Genomic DNA, 22,116 nt, shown 5'->3' on the forward strand with positions numbered 1-22,116 from the left:
TTTCAAAAAACACTAAAAAACAGCTTAAATCATAGAATTTGGGGGTAATTTTAATCCCAAAGTATTATTAACCTCAAAAAACATAATTTCCACTCATTTTCAGCCTATTCTGAACACCTCACACCTCACAATATTATTTTTAGTCCTAAAATTTGCACCGAGGTCGCTGTGTGAGTAAGATAAGCGACCCTAGTGGCCGACACAAACACCGTGCCCATCTAGGAGTGGCACTGCAGTGTCACGCAGGATGTCCCTTCCAAAAAACCCTCCCCAAACAGCACATGACGCAAAGAAAAAAAGAGGCACAATGAGGTAGCTGACTGTGTGTGTGAGAAAGATAAGCGACCCTAGTGGCCGACACAAACACCGTGCCCATCTAGGAGTGGCACTGCAGTGTCACGCAGGATGTCCCTTCCAAAAAACCCTCCCCAAACAGCACATGACGCAAAGAAAAAAAGAGGCGCAATGAGGTAGCTGACTGTGTGAGAAAGATAAGCGACCCTAGTGGCCGACACAAACACCGGGCCCATCTAGGAGTGGCACTGCAGTGTCACGCAGGATGTCCCTTCCAAAAAACCCTCCCCAAACAGCACATGACGCAAAGAAAAAAAGAGGCGCAATGAGGTAGCTGACTGTGTGAGAAAGATAAGCGACCCTAGTGGCCGACACAAACACCGGGCCCATCTAGGAGTGGCACTGCAGTGTCACGCAGGATGTCCCTTCCAAAAAACCCTCCCCAAACAGCACATGACGCAAAGAAAAAAAGAGGCACAATGAGGTAGCTGACTGTGTGTGTGAGAAAGATAAGCGACCCTAGTGGCCGACACAAACACCGGGCCCATCTAGGAGTGGCACTGCAGTGTCACGCAGGATGTCCCTTCCAAAAAACCCTCCCCAAACAGCACATGACGCAAAGAAAAAAAGAGGCACAATGAGGTAGCTGACTGTGTGTGTGAGAAAGATAAGCGACCCTAGTGGCCGACACAAACACCGTGCCCATCTAGGAGTGGCACTGCAGTGTCACGCAGGATGTCCCTTCCAAAAAACCCTCCCCAAACAGCACATGACGCAAAGAAAAAAAGAGGCACAATGAGGTAGCTGACTGTGTGTGTGAGAAAGATAAGCGACCCTAGTGGCCGACACAAACACCGGGCCCATCTAGGAGTGGCACTGCAGTGTCACGCAGGATGTCCCTTCCAAAAAACCCTCCCCAAACAGCACATGACGCAAAGAAAAAAAGAGGCGCAATGAGGTAGCTGACTGTGTGAGAAAGATAAGCGACCCTAGTGGCCGACACAAACACCGGGCCCATCTAGGAGTGGCACTGCAGTGTCACGCAGGATGTCCCTTCCAAAAAACCCTCCCCAAACAGCACATGACGCAAAGAAAAATAAAAGAAAAAAGAGGTGCAAGATGGAATTGTCCTTGGGCCCTTCCCACCCACCCTTATGTTGTAACTATAAACAAAACAGGACATGCACACTTTAACCAACCCATCATTTCAGTGACAGGGTCTGCCACACGACTGTGACTGAAATGACGGGTTGGTTTGGACCCCCACCCAAAAAGAAGCAATTAATCTCTCCTTGCACAAACTGGCTCTACAGAGGCAAGATGTCCACCTCATCATCATCCTCCGATATATCACCGTGTACATCCCCCTCCTCACAGATTATCAATTCGTCCCCACTGGAATCCACCATGTCAGCTCCCTGTGTACTTTGTGGAGGCAATTGCTGCTGGTCAATGTCTCCGCGGAGGAATTGATTATAATTCATTTTAATGAACATCATCTTCTCCACATTTTCTGGATGTAACCTCGTACGCCGATTGCTGACAAGGTGAGCGGCGGCACTAAACACTCTTTCGGAGTACACACTTGTGGGAGGGCAACTTAGGTAGAATAAAGCCAGTTTGTCCAAGGGCCTCCAAATTGCCTCTTTTTCCTGCCAGTATAAGTACGGACTGTGTGACGTGCCTACTTGGATGCGGTCACTCATATAATCCTCCACCATTCTATCAATGGTGATAGAATCATATGCAGTGACAGTAGACGACATGTCCGTAATGGTTGTCAGGTCCTTCAGTCCGGACCAGATGTCAGCATCAGCAGTCGCTCCAGACTGCCCTGCATCACCGCCAGCGGGTGGGCTCGGAATTCTGAGCCTTTTCCTCGCACCCCCAGTTGCGGGAGAATGTGAAGGAGGAGATGTTGACAGGTCGCGTTCCGCTTGACTTGACAATTTTCTCACCAGCAGGTCTTTTAAACCCAGCAGACTTGTGTGCGCCGGAAAGAGAGATCCAAGGTAGGTTTTAAATCTAGGATCGAGCACGGTGGCCAAAATGTAGTGCTCTGATTTCAACAGATTGACCACCCGTGAATCCTTGTTAAGCGAATTAAGGGCTCCATCCACAAGTCCCACATGCCTAGCGGAATCGCTCTGTCTTAGCTCCTCCTTCAATGTCTCCAGCTTCTTCTGCAAAAGCCTGATGAGGGGAATGACCTGACTCAGGCTGGCAGTGTCTGAACTGACTTCACGTGTGGCAAGTTCAAAGGGCATCAGAACTTTGCACAACGTTGAAATCATTCTCCACTGCGCTTGAGACAGGTGCATTCCACCTCCTATATCGTGGTCAGTTGTATAGGCTTGAATGGCCTTTTGCTGCTCCTCCAACCTCTGAAGCATATAGAGGGTTGAATTCCACCTCGTTACCACCTCCTGCTTCAGATGATGGCAGGGCAGGTTCAGGCGTTTTTGGTGGTGCTCCAGTCTTCTGTACGTGCTGCCTGTACGCCGAAAGTGTCCCGCAATTTTTCTGGCCACCGCCAGCATCTCTTGCACGCCCCTGTCGTTTTTTAAAAAATTCTGCACCACCAAATTCAAGGTATGTGCAAAACATGGGACGTGCTGGAATTTGCCCAGATGTAATGCACGCACAATATTGCTGGCGTTGTCCGATGCCACAAATCCACAGGAGAGTCCAATTGGGGTAAGCCATTCCGCGATGATCTTCCTCAGTTGCCGTAAGAGGTTTTCAGCTGTGTGCGTATTCTGGAAACCGGTGATACAAAGCGTAGCCTGCCTAGGAACGAGTTGGCGTTTGCGAGATGCTGCTACTGGTGCCGCCGCTGCTGTTCTTGCGGCGGGAGTCCATACATCTACCCAGTGGGCTGTCACAGTCATATAGTCCTGACCCTGCCCTGCTCCACTTGTCCACATGTCCGTGGTTAAGTGGACATTGGGTACAGCTGCATTTTTTAGGACACTGGTGACTCTTTTTCTGAGGTCTGTGTACATTTTCGGTATCGCAACCCTAGAGAAATGGAACCTAGATGGTATTTGGTACCGGGGACACAGTACCTCCAACAAGTCTCTAGTTGGCTCTGCAGTAATGATGGATACCGGAACCACGTTTCTCACCACCCAGGATGTCAAGGCCTCAGTTATCCGCTTTGCAGTAGGATGACTGCTGTGATATTTAATCTTCCTCGCAAATGACTGTTGGACAGTCAATTGCTTGGTGGAAGTAGTAAAAGTGGTCTTACGACTTCCCCTCTGGGATGACCATCGACTCCCAGCAGCAACAACAGCAGCGCCAGCAGCAGTAGGCGTTACACGCAAGGATGCATCGGAGGAATCCCAGGCAGGAGAGGACTCGTCAGAATTGCCAGTGACATGGCCTGCAGGACTATTGGCATTCCTGGGGAAGGAGGAAATTGACACTGAGGGAGTTGGTGGGGTGGTTTGCGTGAGCTTGGTTACAAGAGGAAGGGATTTACTGGTCAGTGGAGTGCTTCCGCTGTCACCCAAAGTTTTTGAACTTGTCACTGACTTATTATGAATGCGCTGCAGGTGACGTATAAGGGAGGATGTTCCGAGGTGGTTAACGTCCTTACCCCTACTTATTACAGCTTGACAAAGGGAGCACACGGCTTGACACCTGTTGTCCGCATTTCTGGTGAAATACCTCCACACCGAAGAGCTGATTTTTTTGGTATTTTCTCCTGGCATGTCAACGGCCATATTCCTCCCACGGACAACAGGTGTCTCCCCGGGTGCCTGACTTAAACAAACCACCTCACCATCAGAATCCTCCTGGTCAATTTCCTCCCCAGCGCCAGCAACACCCATATCCTCCGCATCCTGGTGGACTTCAACACTGACATCTTCAATCTCACTATCAGGAACTGGACTGCGGGTGCTCCTTCCAGCACTTGCAGGGGGCGTGCAAATGGTGGAAGGCGCATGCTCTTCACATCCAGTGTTGGGAAGGTCAGGCATCGCAACCGACACAATTGGACTCTCCTTGTGGATTTGGGATTTCGAAGAACGCACAGTTCTTTGCTGTGCTTTTGCCAGCTTGAGTCGTTTCATTTTTCTAGCGAGAGGCTGAGTGCTTCCATCCTCATGTGAAGCTGAACCACTAGCCATGAACATAGGCCAGGGCCTCAGCCGTTCCTTGCCACTCCGTGTGGTAAATGGCATATTGGCAAGTTTACGCTTCTCCTCCGACAATTTTATTTTAGGTTTTGGAGTCTTTTTTTTCTGATATTTGGTGTTTTGAATTTGACATGCTCTGTACTATGACATTGGGCATCGGCCTTGGCAGACGACGTTGCTGGCATTTCATCGTCTCGGCCATGACTAGTGGCAGCAGCTTCAGCACGAGGTGGAAGTGGATCTTGATCTTTCCCTAATTTTGGAACCTCAACTTTTTTGTTCTCCATATTTTATAGGCAGAACTAAAAGGCACCTCAGGTAAACAATGGAGATGGATGGATTGGATACTAGTATACTATATATACAATTATGGACGGACTGCCACGGTTAGGTGGTATAAAAAAACCACGGTATAAAAAAACCACGGCATAAAAAAACCACGGTATAAAAAAACCACGGTATAAAAACCACGGTATAAAAAAACCACGGTATAAAAAAACCACGGTATAAAAAAACCACGGTATAAAAAAACCACGGTATAAAAAAACCACGGTATAAAAAAACCACGGTATAAAAAAACCGCACTGTACACTGGTTGATAAAGAGATAGTAGTATACTCGTAACAATTAGGATGACACTATGACGGTATAAAGAATGAAAAAAAAACCACGGTTAGGTGGTAGGTATATAATAATAAATAATACAATTCTGGTCGGACGGACTGCCTGCCGTGTGCCGACACAGAGGTAGCCACAGCCGTGAACTACCGCACTGTACACTGGTTGATAAAGAGATAGTAGTATACTCGTAACAATTAGGATGACACTATGACGGTATAAAGAATGAAAAAAAAACCACGGTTAGGTGGTAGGTATATAATAATAAATAATACAATTCTGGTCGGACGGACTGCCTGCCGTGTGCCGACACAGAGGTAGCCACAGCCGTGAACTACCGCACTGTACACTGGTTGATAAAGAGATAGTAGTATACTCGTAACAATTAGGATGACACTATGACGGTATAAAGAATGAAAAAAAAACCACGGTTAGGTGGTAGGTATATAATAATAAATAATACAATTCTGGTCGGACGGACTGCCTGCCGTGTGCCGACACAGAGGTAGCCACAGCCGTGAACTACCGCACTGTACACTGGTTGATAAAGAGATAGTAGTATACTCGTAACAATTAGGATGACACTATGACGGTATAAAGAATGAAAAAAAAACCACGGTTAGGTGGTAGGTATATAATAATAAATAATACAATTCTGGTCGGACGGACTGCCTGCCGTGTGCCGACACAGAGGTAGCCACAGCCGTGAACTACCGCACTGTACACTGGTTGATAAAGAGATAGTAGTATACTCGTAACAATTAGGATGACACTATGACGGTATAAAGAATGAAAAAAAAACCACGGTTAGGTGGTAGGTATATAATAATAAATAATACAATTCTGGTCGGACGGACTGCCTGCCGTGTGCCGACACAGAGGTAGCCACAGCCGTGAACTACCGCACTGTACACTGGTTGATAAAGAGATAGTAGTATACTCGTAACAATTAGGATGACACTATGACGGTATAAAGAATGAAAAAAAAACCACGGTTAGGTGGTAGGTATATAATAATAAATAATACAATTCTGGTCGGACGGACTGCCTGCCGTGTGCCGACACAGAGGTAGCCACAGCTGTGAACTACCGCACTGTACACTGGTTGATAAAGAGATAGTAGTATACTCGTAACAATTAGGATGACACTATGACGGTATAAAGAATGAAAAAAAAACCACGGTTAGGTGGTAGGTATATAATAATAAATAATACAATTCTGGTCGGACGGACTGCCTGCCGTGTGCCGACACAGAGGTAGCCACAGCCGTGAACTACCGCACTGTACACTGGTTGATAAAGAGATAGTAGTATACTCGTAACAATTAGGATGACACTATGACGGTATAAAGAATGAAAAAAAAACCACGGTTAGGTGGTAGGTATATAATAATAAATAATACAATTCTGGTCGGACGGACTGCCTGCCGTGTGCCGACACAGAGGTAGCCACAGCCGTGAACTACCGCACTGTACACTGGTTGATAAAGAGATAGTAGTATACTCGTAACAATTAGGATGACACTATGACGGTATAAAGAATGAAAAAAAAACCACGGTTAGGTGGTAGGTATATAATAATAAATAATACAATTCTGGTCGGACGGACTGCCTGCCGTGTGCCGACACAGAGGTAGCCACAGCCGTGAACTACCGCACTGTACACTGGTTGATAAAGAGATAGTAGTATACTCGTAACAATTAGGATGACACTATGACGGTATAAAGAATGAAAAAAAAACCACGGTTAGGTGGTAGGTATATAATAATAAATAATACAATTCTGGTCGGACGGACTGCCTGCCGTGTGCCGACACAGAGGTAGCCACAGCCGTGAACTACCGCACTGTACTGTGTCTGCTGCTAATATAGACTGGTTGATATTTAAAGAGATATTAGTAGTATACAACAATACTATACTGGTGGTCAGGCACTGGTCACCACTCCTGCAGCAAAAGTGTGCACTGTTAATTAATATAATTGTACTCCTGGCTCCTGCTAACAACCTGCAGTGCTCCCCAGTCTCCCCCACAATTAATTATAAGCTTTTAATTTATACATTGATGACTGTGCAGCACACTGGGCTGAGCTGAGTGCACACAGACTGAGTCACACTGTGTGACTGACTGTGCTGTGTATCGTTTTTTTTTTCAGGCAGAGAACGGATATAGCAGAGAGAAGTGAACGGATATATTATATTAAATAAAAGTTAACTAGCAACTGCACTGGTCACTGACTGTGGTAAACTAACTCTGTCTGCGACTCTGCACAATCTCTCTCTATCTAATCTATCTATCTCTATTCTAATGGAGAGGACGCCAGACACGTCCTCTCCCTATCAATCTCAATGCACGAGTGAAAATGGCGGCGACGCGCGGCTCCTTATATAGAATCCGAGTCTCGCGAGAATCCGACAGCGTCATGATGACGTTCGGGCGCGCTCGGGTTAACCGAGCAAGGCGGGAAGATCCGAGTCGCTCGGACCCGTGGAAAAAAAAGTGAAGTTCGTGCGGGTTCGGATTCAAAGAAACCGAACCCGCTCATCTCTAGTTAAAAGGAAGATGGCGTTGTTTGCTGAAGCGAAATTATGTTGATCTAAAGATCATGCCTAATGTAGTAGCTGCGTGCTGTATATTGCACAACATCTGCAAACTTAAAAATTTACTATTTCTACCTGAGTGGACTGTGCAGGACCCTGATGTTGGAAACCCATCTGTTGGATGTACATTTTTTAGTGCTGACACAAACTCCACAGCAGAACAAATCTGTGACACTATTACGGAAAACCTTGTAGCACTGTTACAATAGAAGTTACAACCCTTTCATCATTATTAGGAAAGTTGAGTATTAGAAAAGTAATCACAACATGTTTGGTTAATTATATTTTGTTTATTTTATTTGCCACATTTGTGCTCTAGGTGCAATTTGTAGCCAAAAATATAAACACATTAACAGCATCTGTAGATATGGTGAAACAATAGTTTCTATAAGTTCCCAAACAAGGAAAACATGGACTACTGATACCTACATTTGGGTACATAATGCATATAGTTTCACATAACTTTTGAATTCCAAAAATAAATTCACACTGGTAGGCTTTTAGATGCAATTACACCAATGTATAGCCACAGTATCCCTGCAGTATAATGCAGTATAAAATATAAAAAAAACTGTTTGTTTTGAGGTTTTCTCTATCATCCTAGTGGATGCTGGGGTTCCTGAAAGGACCATGGGGGATAGCGGCTCCGCAGGAGACAGGGCACAAAAAGTAAAGCTTTAGGATCAGGTGGTGTGCACTGGCTCCTCCCCCTATGACCCTCCTCCAAGCCTCAGTTAGATTTTTGTGCCCGGCCGAGAAGGGTGCAATCTAGGTGGCTCTCCTAAAGAGCTGCTTAGAAAAGTTTAGCTTAGGTTTTTTATTTTACAGTGAGTCCTGCTGGCAACAGGATCACTGCAACGAGGGACTTAGGGGAGAAGAAGTGAACTCACCTGCGTGCAGGATGGATTGGCTTCTTTGGCTACTGGACATTAGCTCCAGAGGGACGATCACAGGTACAGCCTGGATGGTCACCGGAGCCTCGCCGCCGGCCCCCTTGCAGATGCTGAAACAAGAAGAAGGTCCAGAATCGGCGGCATGAAGACTCCTCAGTCTTCTTAAGGTAGCGCACAGCACTGCAGCTGTGCGCCATTTCCTCTCAGCACACTTCACACGGCAGTCACTGAGGGTGCAGGGCGCTGGGAGGGGGGCGCCCTGGGAGGCAATGAAAACCTATTTTTGGCTAAAAATACCTCACATATAGCCTCCGGGGGCTATATGGAGATATTTAACCCCTGCCAGAATCCGTTAAGAGCGGGAGACGAGGCCGCCGAAAAAGGGGCGGGGCCTATCTCCTCAGCACACAGCGCCATTTTCCCTCACAGAAAGGCTGGAGGGAAGGCTCCCAGGCTCTCCCCTGCACTGCACTACAGAAACAGGGTTAAAACAGAGAGGGGGGGCACTTATTTGGCGATATGTATATATATATTAAAATGCTATAAGGGAAAAACACTTATATAAAGGTTGTCCCTGTATAATATAGCGTTTTTGGTGTGTGCTGGCAAACTCTCCCTCTGTCTCTCCAAAGGGCTAGTAGGTCCTGTCCTCTATCAGAGCATTCCCTGTGTGTGTGCTGTGTGTCGGTACGTGTGTGTCGACATGTATGAGGACGATGTTGGTGAGGAGGCGGAGCAATTGCCTGTAATGGTGATGTCACTCTCTAGGGAGTCGACACCGGAATGGATGGCTTATTTAGGGAATTACGTGATAATGTCAACACGCGCCAAGGTCGGTTGACGACATGAGACGGCCGACAAACAATTAGTACCGGTCCAGACGTCTCAAAAACACCGTCAGGGGTTTTAAAACGCCCGTTTACTTTAGTCGGTCGACACAGACACAGACAGGGACACTGAATCCAGTGTCGACGGTGAATAAACAAACGTATTCCTTATTAGGGCCACACGTTAAGGGCAATGAAGGAGGTGTTACATATTTCTGATACTACAAGTACCACAAAAGAGGGTATTATGTGGGATGTGAAAAAACTACCGTAGTTTTTCCTGAATCAGATAAATTAAATGAAGTGTGTGATGATGCGTGGGTTCCCCCCGATAGAAAATATGGGCGGTATACCCTTTCCCGCCAGAAGTTAGGGCGCGTTGGGAAACACCCCTTAGGGTGGATAAGGCGCTCACACGCTTATCAGAACAAGTGGCGGTACCGTCTATAGATAGGGCCGTCCTCAAGGAGCCAGCTGACAGGAGGCTGGAAAAATATCATAAAAAGTATATACACACATACTGGTGTTATACTGCGACCAGCGATCGCCTCAGCCTGGATGTGCAGAGCTGGGGTGGCTTGGTCGGATTCCCTGACTAAAAATATTGATACCCTTGACAGGGACAGTATTTATTGACTATAGAGCATTTAAAGGATGCATTTCTATATATGCGAGATGCACAGAGGGATATTTGCACTCTGGCATCAAGAGTAAGTGCGATGTCCATATCTGCCAGAAGATGTTTATGGATACGACAGTGGTCAGGTGATGCAGATTCCAAACGGCACAAAGGTGTATTGCCGTATAAAGGAAGAGGAGTTATTTGGGGTCGGTCCATCGGACCTGGTGGCCACGGCAACTGCTGGAAAATCCACCGTTTTTACCCTAAGTCACATCTCTGCAGAAAAAGACACCGTCTTTTCAGCTTCAGTCCTTTCGTCCCTATAAGAGTCATATCTGCCCAGGGATAGAGGAAAGGGAAGAAGACTGCAGCAGGCAGCCCATTCCCAGGAACAGAAGCGTTCCACCGCTTCTGACAAGCTCTCAGCATGACGCTGAGACCGTACAGGACCCCTGGATCCTACAAGTAGTATCCCAGGGGTACAGATTGGAATGTCGAGACGTTTCCCCTGCGCAGGCTCCTGAAGTCTGCTTTACCAAGGTCTCCCTCCGACAAGGAGGCAGTATGGGAAACAATTCACGAGCTGTATTCCCAGCAGGTGATAATTAAATTACCCCTCCTACAACAAGAAAAGGGGTATTATTCCACACTATATTGTGGTACTGAAGCCAGAAGGCTAGGTGAGACCTATTCTAAATCTAAAAAAATTTGAACACTTACAAAGGTTCAAATCAAGATGGAGTCACTCAGAGCAGTGATAACGAACCGGGAAGAAGGGGACTATCTGGTGTCCCGAGACATCAGGGATGCTTACCTCCATGTCCCAAATTTGCCCTTATCACTAAGGGTACCTCAGGTTCGTGGTACAGAACTGTCACTATCAGTTTCAGACGCTGCCGTTTGGATTGTCCACGGCACCCCGGGTCTTTACCAAGGTAATGGCCGAAATGATGGTTCTTCTTCGAAGAAAAGGCGTCTTAATTATCCCTTACATGGACGATCTCCTGATAAGGGCAAAGTCCAGGGAACAGTTGGAGGTCGGAGTAGCACTATCTCGGATACTGTTACAACAGCAGGGGTGGATTCTAAATATTCCAAAATCGCAGCTGATCCCGACAACAAGTCTCCTGTGCTTAGGGATGATTCTGGACACAGTCCAGAAAAAGGTGTTTCTCCCGGAAGAGAAAGCCAGGGAGTTATCCGAGCTAGTCAGGAACCTCCTAAAATCAGTGCATCATTGCACAAGGGCCATGGTAAAAAAAATGGTGACTTCCTTCGAAGCAATTCCAGTCGGCAGATTTCATGCAAGAACTTTTCAGTGGGATCTGCTGGACAAATGGTCCGGATCGCATCTTCAGATGCATCAGCGGATAACCCTATATCCAAGGACAAGGGTGTCTCTCCTGTGGTGGTTACAGAGTGCTCATCTTCTAGAGGGCCGCAGATTCGGCATTCAGTTGGATGTTGGTGACCACGGAGGCCAGCCCGAGAGGCTGGGGAGCAGTCACACAAGGAAAAAATTTCCAGGGAGTGTGATCAAGTCTGGAGACTTTTCTCCACATAAATATAGCTAAGGGTAAATTTATAATGCTCTAAGCTTAGCAAGACCTCTGCTTCAAGGTCAGCCGGTATTGATCCAGTGGGATAAAACATCACGGCAGTCGCCCACGTAAATAGACAGGGCGGCACAAGAAGCAGGAGGGCAGTGGCAAAAACTGCAAGGACTTTTCGCTGGGCGGAAAATCATGTGATAGCACTGTCAGCAGTGTTTCATTCCGGGAATGGAAACTGGGAAGCAGACTTCCTCAGTAGGCACGACCTCCACCCGGCAGAGTGGGAACTTCATGGGGAAGTTTTCCACATGATTGTAAACCGTTGGGAATTACCAAAGGTGGACATGATGGCGTCCCGTCTGAACAAAAAACGGGACAGGTATTGCGCCAGGTTAAGAGACCCTCAGGCAATAGCTGTGGACGTTCTGGTAACACCGTGAGTGTACCAGTCGGTGTATGTGTTCCATCCTCTGCTTTTCATACCTAAGGTACTGAGAATTATAAGACGTAGAGGAGTAAGAACTATACTCATGGCTCCGGATTGGCCAAGAAGGACTTGGTACCCGGAACTTCAAGAGATGCTCACAGAGGACTTATGGCCTCTGCCGCTAAGAAGGGACTTGTTTCAGCAAGTACCATGTCTGTTCCAAGACTTACCGCAGCTGCGTTTGACGGCATGGCGGTGGAACGCCGGATCCTAAGGGAAAAGGCATTCAGGAAGAGGTTATTCCTACCCTGGTTAAAGCCAGAAAGGAGGTGACCGCACAACATTATCACCACATGTGGCGAAAATATGTTGCGTGGTGTGAGGCCAGGAAGGCCCCACGAAGAAATTTCAACTCGGTCGATTCCTGCATTTCCTGCAAACAGGAGTGTCTATGGGCCTCAAATTGGGGTCCATTAAGGTTCAAATTTCGACCCTGTCGATTTTTCTTCCAGAAAGAATTGGCTTCAGTTCCTGAAGTCCAGAAGTTTGTCAAGGGAGTATTGCATATACAACCCCCTTTTGTGCCTCCAGTGGCACTGTGGGATCTCAACGTAGTTCTGGGATTCCTCAAAACACATTGGTTTAAAACCAGTCAAATCTGTGGATTTGAAGCATCTCACATGAAAAGTGAACATGCTCTTGGACCTGGCCTGGACCAGGCGAGTGTCAAATTGGTGGTTTTTTTCTCAAAAAGCCCATATCTGTTTGTCCATTCGGACAGGGCAGAGCTGCGGACTCGTCCCCAGTTCTCTCCCTAAGGTGGTGTCAGTGTTTCACCTGAACCAGCTTATTGTGGTGTCTTGCGCCTACTAGGGACTTGGAGGACTCCAAGTTGCTAGATGTGGTCAGGGCCCTGAAAATATAGGTTCCAGGACGGCTGGAGTCAGGAAAACTGACTTGCTGTTATCCTGTATGCACCCAACAAACTGGGTGCTCTTGCTTTTAAGCAGACTTTTGCTAGTTGGATGTGTAATACAATTCAGCTTGCACATTCTGTGGCAGGCCTGCCACAGCCAAAATATGTAAATGCCCATTCCACAAGGAAGGTGGGCTCATCTTGGGCGGCTGCCCGAGGGGTCTCGGCTTTACAACTTTGCCGAGCGGCTATTTAGTCAGGGGCAAACACGTTTGTAAAATCCTACAAATTTGATACCCTGGCTAAGGAGGACCTGGAGTTCTCTCATTCGGTGCTGCAGAGTCATCCGCACTCTCCCGCCCGTTTGGGAGCTTTGGTATAATCCCCATGGTCCTTTCAGGAACCCCAGCATCCACTAGGACGATAGAGAAAATAAGAATTTACTTACCGATAATTCTATTTCTCGGAGTCCGTAGTGGATGCTGGGCGCCCATCCCAAGTGCGGATTATCTGCATTACTTGTACATAGTTACAAAAATCGGGTTATTATTTGTTGTGAGCCATCTTTTCAGAGGCTCCGCTGTTATCATACTGTTAACTGGGTTCAGATCACAGGTTGTACAGTGTGATTGGTGTGGCTGGTATGAGTCTTACCCGGGATTCATAAATCCTTCCTTATTGTGTACGCTCGTCCGGGCACAGTATCCTAACTGAGGCTTGGAGGAGGGTCATAGGGGGAGGAGCCAGTGCACACCACCTGATCCTAAAGCTTTACTTTTTGTGCCCTGTCTCCTGCGGAGCCGCTATCCCCCATGGTCTTTTCAGGAACCCCAGCATCCACTACGGACTCCGAGAAATAGAATTATCGGTAAGTAAATTCTTATATTTACACACTATACAAAATAAACACAACAGCCATAAGAAACCTTCACTCGTCCCATACCACCTCCATCCCAAACAAAAATTGCAATAAAGTAAACCGTTATAATTAAACATAATGCACAAACAGTTGTGCATAAACACTTTGTTATTTACCACACTGTGTTTATTTATCAACAAGTGATAAATTTCACTGTGAGTGACAATTTTCTCCAGCCAATCAGCTCCTAACTGCCATCTGTTAGAAAAAACAACAACATCTGGGAGCTGTTTGGATGGTGCAAATTATCACTCACAGTGAAATGTATCACTTGTTGATAAATGTGCCCATATGTTCAAGTTAAATTGCGGTACACTACATTTTTTGTGTTAGATGCTGCAGTATTTGGGGCACAGTACGGGCCAGGATTAAATGTGGAAAAACCCTGCTCAGGGTATTGTGAGCTGTGGTGTTGTGTTGGGGCTTTCAAAGTATTGATCAAATGTTCTAAGAACGCCATGTTCATTTGTTGCAATTCCCTATGATGCTCATGCTGCTCTCTACTCATGCATTCCTGCATTGTTATGACTTGGGTAATAAATGGGTCTTGCATTTGGCGCTCGGCCTCTATAAACCTGGCAAGCCTTGTATCCTCCTGTGCGGACATAGCAGAGTCCATCTCTCTGAGTTGTTCAACAAGGACATTTGTCATGGCTTTAGCTACAGTACTTGCTCCGCTTTGTTCAGTTTCTTCCTTCTAGGTGGAACATTGAAAACTGTGAAGATAAGATTAAAAAAATGAGCGTACATAAAAATAGCAGCGTTAGCAAACATGTGTTTGTGGGATTAACTCACCTACATACAAGCTTAACTCTGCAACAAGTTACATTGATCTATATATAAAGCAGTGAAAACTATATCCCGTGGTTCTCAATGCAGGTATTCTAAGCATGGCAATCCTGAACATAATTCGTCATTATGGTACCCCCCGACCCTGTCACCAAGTACATATGTAAGTACTGTACATAACTCCTAAGTCTCCATGGGTGGTAGAAAACCCACAGCCTAACCCTAAGCTTCTCCCCTCCCTATCCTAACCCCCCTTCCCTTACTGCATACTCAACTTCCGTGGTCAGATGTTCAGAATCCTGACTGCCTTTATCGTCACCATAAGTGGCATTCAGTATGCCGCCTGTTGGGATCCCGGCACTCAGCATACCGACAACTATTTTCTAGTGATGAGCGGGTTCGGTTTCTCGGAATCCGAACCCGCCGAACTTCAGCTTTTTTTACACGGGGCCGAGCAGGCTCGGATCCTCCCGCCTTGCTCGGTTAACCCGAGCGCGCCCGAACGTCATCATCCCGCTGTCGGATTCTCGCGAGGCTCGGATTCTATAGCGAGACTCGGATTCTATATAAGGAGCAGCGCGTCGCCGCCATTTTCACACGTGCATTGAGATTGATAGGGAGAGGACGTGGCTGGCGTCCTCTCCGTTTATAGAGAAGATAGTAGAGAGTTAGAGACACTATTTACTAATTTTGGGGAGCATATTAGGACTGGAGTACTACTACTTGCTGATAGTGTGACCAGTGACCATTGACCACCAGTTTAATTAATCCGTTCTCTGCCTGAAAAAAAATGATACACAGTGTGACACAGTCACATACCATATCTGTGCTCAGCCTCAGTGTGCTGCATCATCATATGTAATACTGTATATCTGACTGTGCTGAGTGCTCACTGCTCACACAGCTTAATTGTGGGGGAGACTGGGGAGCAGTTAGAGCAGGAGTACATAAATAATATATTTTAAGTACAGTGCACACTTTTGCTGCCAGAGTGCCACACTGCCAGTGTGACTGACCAGTGACCACACTGACCACCAGTATATTGTGATTGTCTGCTTAGGACGGAGTACTACTTGCTGATAGTGTGACCAGTGACCAGTGACCACCACCAGTTTAATTAATCCGTTCTCTGCCTGAAAATAAAACGATACACAGTGTGACACAGTCACATACCATATCTGTGCTCAGCCCAGTGTGCTGCATCATATGTAATACTGTATATCATTATCTGACTGTGCTGAGTGCTCACTGCTCACACAGCTTAATTGTGGGGGAGGCTGGGGAGCAGTTATAGCAGGAGTACATATTTTAAGTACAGTGCACACTTTTGCTGCCAGAGTGCCACTGCCAGTGTGACTGACCAGTGACCACTGACCACCAGTATATTGTGATTGTCTGCTGACCACCAGTATATTGTGATTGTCTGCCTGAAAAAGTTAAACACTCGTCGTGTGGTGTTTTTATAAACGCATTCTGCAGACAGTGTCCAGCAGGTCCGTCATTACATAATATATACCTGTCCGGCTGCAGTACTAGTGTGATATATATATATTTTAATTTTATCTCATTATCATCCAGTCTATATTAGCAGCAGACACAGTACGGTAGTCCACGGCTGTAGCTACCTCTGTGTCGGCAGTCGCTCGTCCATCCATAATTGTATACCACCTACCCGTGGTTTTTTTTTTTTCTATCTTCTTGATACTAGTAGCTTACTTTAGGAGTCTGCAGTGCTGACAGACAGTGTCCAGCAGGTCCGTCATTACATAATATATACCTGTCCGGCTGCAGTACTAGAGTGATATATATATATATTTTAATTTTATCTCATTATCATCCAGTCTATATTAGCAGCAGACACAGTACGGTAGTCCACGGCTGTAGCTACCTCTGTGTCGGCAGTCGCTCGTCCATCCATAATTGTATACCACCTACCCGTGTTTTTTTTTTTCTATCTTCTTGATACTAGTAGCTTACTTTAGGAGTCTGCAGTGCTGACAGACAGTGTCCAGCAGGTCCGTCATTACATAATATATACCTGTCCGGCTGCAGTACTAGTGTGATATATATATATATTTTAATTTTATCTCATTATCATCCAGTCTATATTAGCAGCAGACACAGTACGGTAGTCCACGGCTGTAGCTACCTCTGTGTCGGCAGTCGCTCGTCCATCCATAATTGTATACCACCTACCCGTGGTTTTTTTTTTTTCTATCTTCTTGATACTAGTAGCTTACTTTAGGAGTCTGCAGTGCTGACAGACAGTGTCCAGCAGGTCCGTCATTACATAATATATACCTGTCCGGCTGCAGTACTAGTGTGATATATATATATATTTTAATTTTATCTCATTATCATCCAGTCTATATTAGCAGCAGACACAGTACAGTAGTCCACGGCTGTAGCTACCTCTGTGTCGGCAGTCGCTCGTCCATCCATAATTGTATACCACCTACCCGTGGTTTTTTTTTTTCTATCTTCTTGATACTAGTAGCTTACTTTAGGAGTCTGCAGTGCTGACAGACAGTGTCCAGCAGGTCCGTCATTACATAATATATACCTGTCCGGCTGCAGTACTAGTGTGATATATATATATATTTTAATTTTATCTCATTATCATCCCGTCTATATTAGCAGCAGACACAGTACGGTAAACCACGGCTGTAGCTACCTCTGTGTCGGCAGTCGCTCGTCATCCATAAGTATACTAGTATCCATCCATCTCCATTGTTTACCTGAGGTGCCTTTTAGTTGTGCCTATTAAAATATGGAGAACAAAAATGTTGAGGTTCCAAAAATAGGGAAAGATCAAGATCCACTTCCACCTCGTGCTGAAGCTGCTGCCACTAGTCATGGCCGAGACGATGAAATTCCATCAACGTCGTCTGCCAAGGCCGATGCCCAATGTCATAGTACAGAGCATGTAAAATCCAAAACACCAAACATCAGTAAAAAAAGGACTCAAAAATCTAAAATAAAATTGTCGGAGGAGAAGCGTAAACTTGCCAATATGCCATTTACCACACGGAGTGGCAAGGAACGGCTGAGGCCCTGGCCTATGTTCATGGCTAGTGGTTCAGCTTCACATGAGGATGGAAGCACTCAGCCTCTCGCTAGAAAAATGAAAAGACTCAAGCTGGCAAAAGCACAGCAAAGAACTGTGCGTTCTTCGAAATCCCAAATCCACAAGGAGAGTCCAATTGTGTCGGTTGCGATGCCTGACCTTCCCAACACTGGACGTGAAGAGCATGCGCCTTCCACCATTTGCACGCCCCCTGCAAGTGCTGGAAGGAGCACCCGCAGTCCAGTTCCTGATAGTCAGATTGAAGATGTCAGTGTTGAAGTACACCAGGATGAGGAGGATATGGGTGTTGCTGGCGCTGGGGAGGAAATTGACAAGGATGATTCTGATGGTGAGGTGGTTTGTTTAAGTCAGGCACCCGGGGAGACACCTGTTGTCCGTGGGAGGAATATGGCCATTGACATGCCTGGTGAAAATACCAAAAAAATCAGCTCTTCGGTGTGGAAGTATTTCAACAGAAATGCGGACAACATTTGTCAAGCCGTGTGTTGCCTTTGTCAAGCTGTAATAAGTAGGGGTAAGGACGTTAACCACCTCGGAACATCCTCCCTTATACGTCACCTGCAGCGCATTCATAATAAGTCAGTGACAAGTTCAAAAACTTTGGGTGACAGCGGAAGCAGTCCACTGACCAGTAAATCCCTTCCTCTTGTAACCAAGCTCACGCAAACCACCCCACCAACTCCCTCAGTGTCAATTTCCTCCTTCCCCAGGAATGCCAATAGTCCTGCAGGCCATGTCACTGGCAATTCTGACGAGTCCTCTCCTGCCTGGGATTCCTCCGATGCATCCTTGCGTGTAACGCCTACTGCTGCTGGCGCTGCTGTTGTTGCTGCTGGGAGTCGATGGTCATCCCAGAGGGGAAGTCGTAAGACCACTTTTACTACTTCCACCAAGCAATTGACTGTCCAACAGTCCTTTGCGAGGAAGATGAAATATCACAACAGTCATCCTGCTGCAAAGCGGATAACTGAGGCCTTGGCATCCTGGGTGGTGAGAAACGTGGTTCCGGTATCCATCATTACTGCAGAGCCAACTAGAGACTTGTTGGAGGTACTGTGTCCCCGGTACCAAATACCATCTAGGTTCCATTTCTCTAGGCAGGCGATACCGAAAATGTACACAGACCTCAGAAAAAGAGTCACCAGTGTCCTAAAAAATGCAGCTGTACCCAATGTCCACTTAACCACGGACATGTGGACAAGTGGAGCAGGGCAGGGTCAGGACTATATGACTGTGACAGCCCACTGGGTAGATGTATGGACTCCCGCCGCAAGAACAGCAGCGGCGGCACCAGTAGCAGCATCTCGCAAACGCCAACTCTTTCCTAGGCAGGCTACGCTTTGTATCACCGGTTTCCAGAATACGCACACAGCTGAAAACCTCTTACGGCAACTGAGGAAGATCATCGCGGAATGGCTTACCCCAATTGGACTCTCCTGTGGATTTGTGGCATCGGACAACGCCAGCAATATTGTGTGTGCATTAAATCTGGGCAAATTCCAGTACTTACCCAGGTTTTGCACATACCTTGAATTTGGTGGTGCAGAATTATTTAAAAAACGAGAGGGGCGTGCAAGAGATGCTGTCGGTGGCCAGAAGAATTGCGGGACACTTTCGGCGTACAGGCACCACGTACAGAAGACTGGAGCAACACCAAAAACGCCTGAACCTGCCCTGCCATCATCTGAAGCAAGAAGTGGTAACGAGGTGGAATTCAACCCTCTATATGCTTCAGAGGTTGGAGGAGCAGCAAAAGGCCATTCAAGCCTATACAACTGAGCACGATATAGGAGGTGGAATGCACCTGTCTCAAGCGCAGTGGAGAATGATTTCAACGTTGTGCAAGGTTCTGCAACCTTTTGAACTTGCCACACGTGAAGTCAGTTCAGACACTGCCAGCCTGAGTCAGGTCATTCCCCTCATCAGGCTTTTGCAGAAGAAGCTGGAGACATTGAAGGAGGAGCTAACACAGAGCGATTCCGCTAGGCATGTGGGACTTGTGGATGGAGCCCTTAATTCGCTTAACAAGGATTCACGGGTGGTCAATCTGTTGAAATCAGAGCACTACATTTTGGCCACCGTGCTCGATCCTAGATTTAAAACCTACCTTGGATCTCTCTTTCCGGCAGACACAAGTCAGCTGGGGTTCAAAGACCTGCTGGTGAGAAAATTGTCAAGTCAAGCGGAACGCGACCTGTCAACATCTCCTCCTTCACATTCTCCCGCAACTGGGGGTGCGAGGAAAAGGCTCAGAATTCCGAGCCCACCCGCTGGCGGTGATGCAGGGCAGTCTGGAGCGACTGCTGATGCTGACATCTGGTCCGGACTGAAGGACCTGCCAACGATTATGGACATGTCGTCTACTGGCACTGCATATGATTCTCTCCCCATTGAAAGAATGGTGGAGGATTATATTAGTGACCGCATCCAAGTAGGCACGTCAGACAGTCCGTACTTATACTGGCAGGAAAAAGAGGCAATTTGGAGGCCCTTGCACAAACTGGCTTTATTCTACCTAAGTTGCCCTCCCACAAGTGTGTACTCCGAAAGAGTGTTTAGTGCCGCCGCTCACCTTGTCAGCAATCGGCGTACGAGGTTACTTCCAGAAAATGTGGAGAAGATGATGTTCATTAAAATGAATTATAATCAATTCCTCCGTGGAGACATTGACCAGCAGCAATTGCCTCCACAAAGTACACAGGGAGCTGAGATGGTGGATTCCAGTGGGGACGAATTGATAATCTGTGAGGAGGGGGATGTACACGGTGATATATCGGAGGATGATGATGAGGTGGACATCTTGCCTCTGTAGAGCCAGTTTGTGCAAGGAGAGATTAATTGCTTCTTTTTTGGTGGGGGTCCAAACCAACCCGTCATTTCAGTCACAGTCGTGTGGCAGACCCTGTCACTGAAATGATGGGTTGGTTAAAGTGTGCATGTCCTGTTTATACAACATAAGGGTGGGTGGGAGGGCCCAAGGACAATTCCATCTTGCACCTCTTTTTTCTTTAATTTTTCTTTGCGTCATGTGCTGTTTGGGGAGTATTTTTTTGAAGGGCCATCCTGCGTGACACTGCAGTGCCACTCCTAGATGGGCCAGGTGTTTGTGTCGGCCACTAGGGTCGCTTAGCTTACTCACACAGCTACCTCATTGCGCCTCTTTTTTTTCTTCTTTGCGTCATGTGCTGTTTGGGGAGTGTTTTTTGAAGGGCCATCCTGCGTGACACTGCAGTGCCACTCCTAGATGGGCCAGGTGTTTGTGTCGGCCACTAGGGTCGCTTAGCTTACTCACACAGCTACCTCATTGCGCCTCTTTTTTTCTTTGCGTCATGTGCTGTTTGGGGAGTAGTTTTTTGAAGGGCCAGCCTGCGTGACACTGCAGTGCCACTCCTAGATGGGCCAGGTGTTTGTGTCGGCCACTAGGGTCGCTTAGCTTACTCACACAGCTACCTCATTGCGCCTCTTTTTTTCTTTGCGTCATGTGCTGTTTGGGGGGTGTTTTTTGGAAGGGCCATCCTGCGTGACACTGCAGTGCCACTCCTAGATGGGCCAGGTGTTTGTGTCGGCCACTTGGGTCGTTGAGCTTAGTCACACAGCTACCTCATTGCGCCTCTTTTTTTCTTTGCTTCCTGTGCTGTTTGGGGAGTGTTTTTTGGAAGGGCCATCCTGCGTGACACTGCAGTGCCACTCCTAGATGGGCCAGGTGTTTGTGTCGGCCACTTGAGTCGCTGAGCTTAGTCACACAGCTACCTCATTGCGCCTCTTTTTTTCTTTGCGTCATGTGCTGTTTGGGGAGTGTTTTTTGGAAGGGCCATCCTGCGTGACACTGCAGTACCACTCCTAGATGGGCCAGGTGTTTGTGTCGGCCACTTGGGTCGTTGAGCTTAGTCACACAGCTACCTCATTGCGCCTCTTTTTTTCTTTGCGTCATGTGCTGTTTAGGGAGTGTTTTTTGGAAGGGCCATCCTGCGTGACACTGCAGTGCCACTCCTAGATGGGCCAGGTGTTTGTGTCGGCCACTTGGGTCGTTGAGCTTAGTCACACAGCTACCTCATTGCGCCTCTTTTTTTCTTTGCGTCATGTGCTGTTTGGGGAGTGTTTTTTGGAAGGGCCATCCTGCGTGACACTGCAGTGCCACTCCTAAATGGGCCAGGTGTTTGTGTCGGCCACTTGGGTCGCTTAGCTTAGTCATCCAGCGACCTCGGTGCAAATTTTTGGACTAAAAATAATATTGTGAGGTGTGAGGTGTTCAGAATAGACTGAAAATGAGTGGAAATTATGGTTTTTGAGGTTAATAATACTTTGGGATCAAAATGACCCCCAAATTCTATGATTTAAGCTGTTTTTTAGGGTTTTTTGAAAAAAACACCCGAATCCAAAACACACCCGAATCCGACAAAAAAAATTCGGTGAGGTTTTGCCA

Source organism: Pseudophryne corroboree, chromosome 5 (genome assembly GCF_028390025.1).
Source record: "Pseudophryne corroboree isolate aPseCor3 chromosome 5, aPseCor3.hap2, whole genome shotgun sequence".
In the NCBI taxonomy this organism is placed as follows: Eukaryota; Metazoa; Chordata; class Amphibia; order Anura; family Myobatrachidae; genus Pseudophryne; species Pseudophryne corroboree.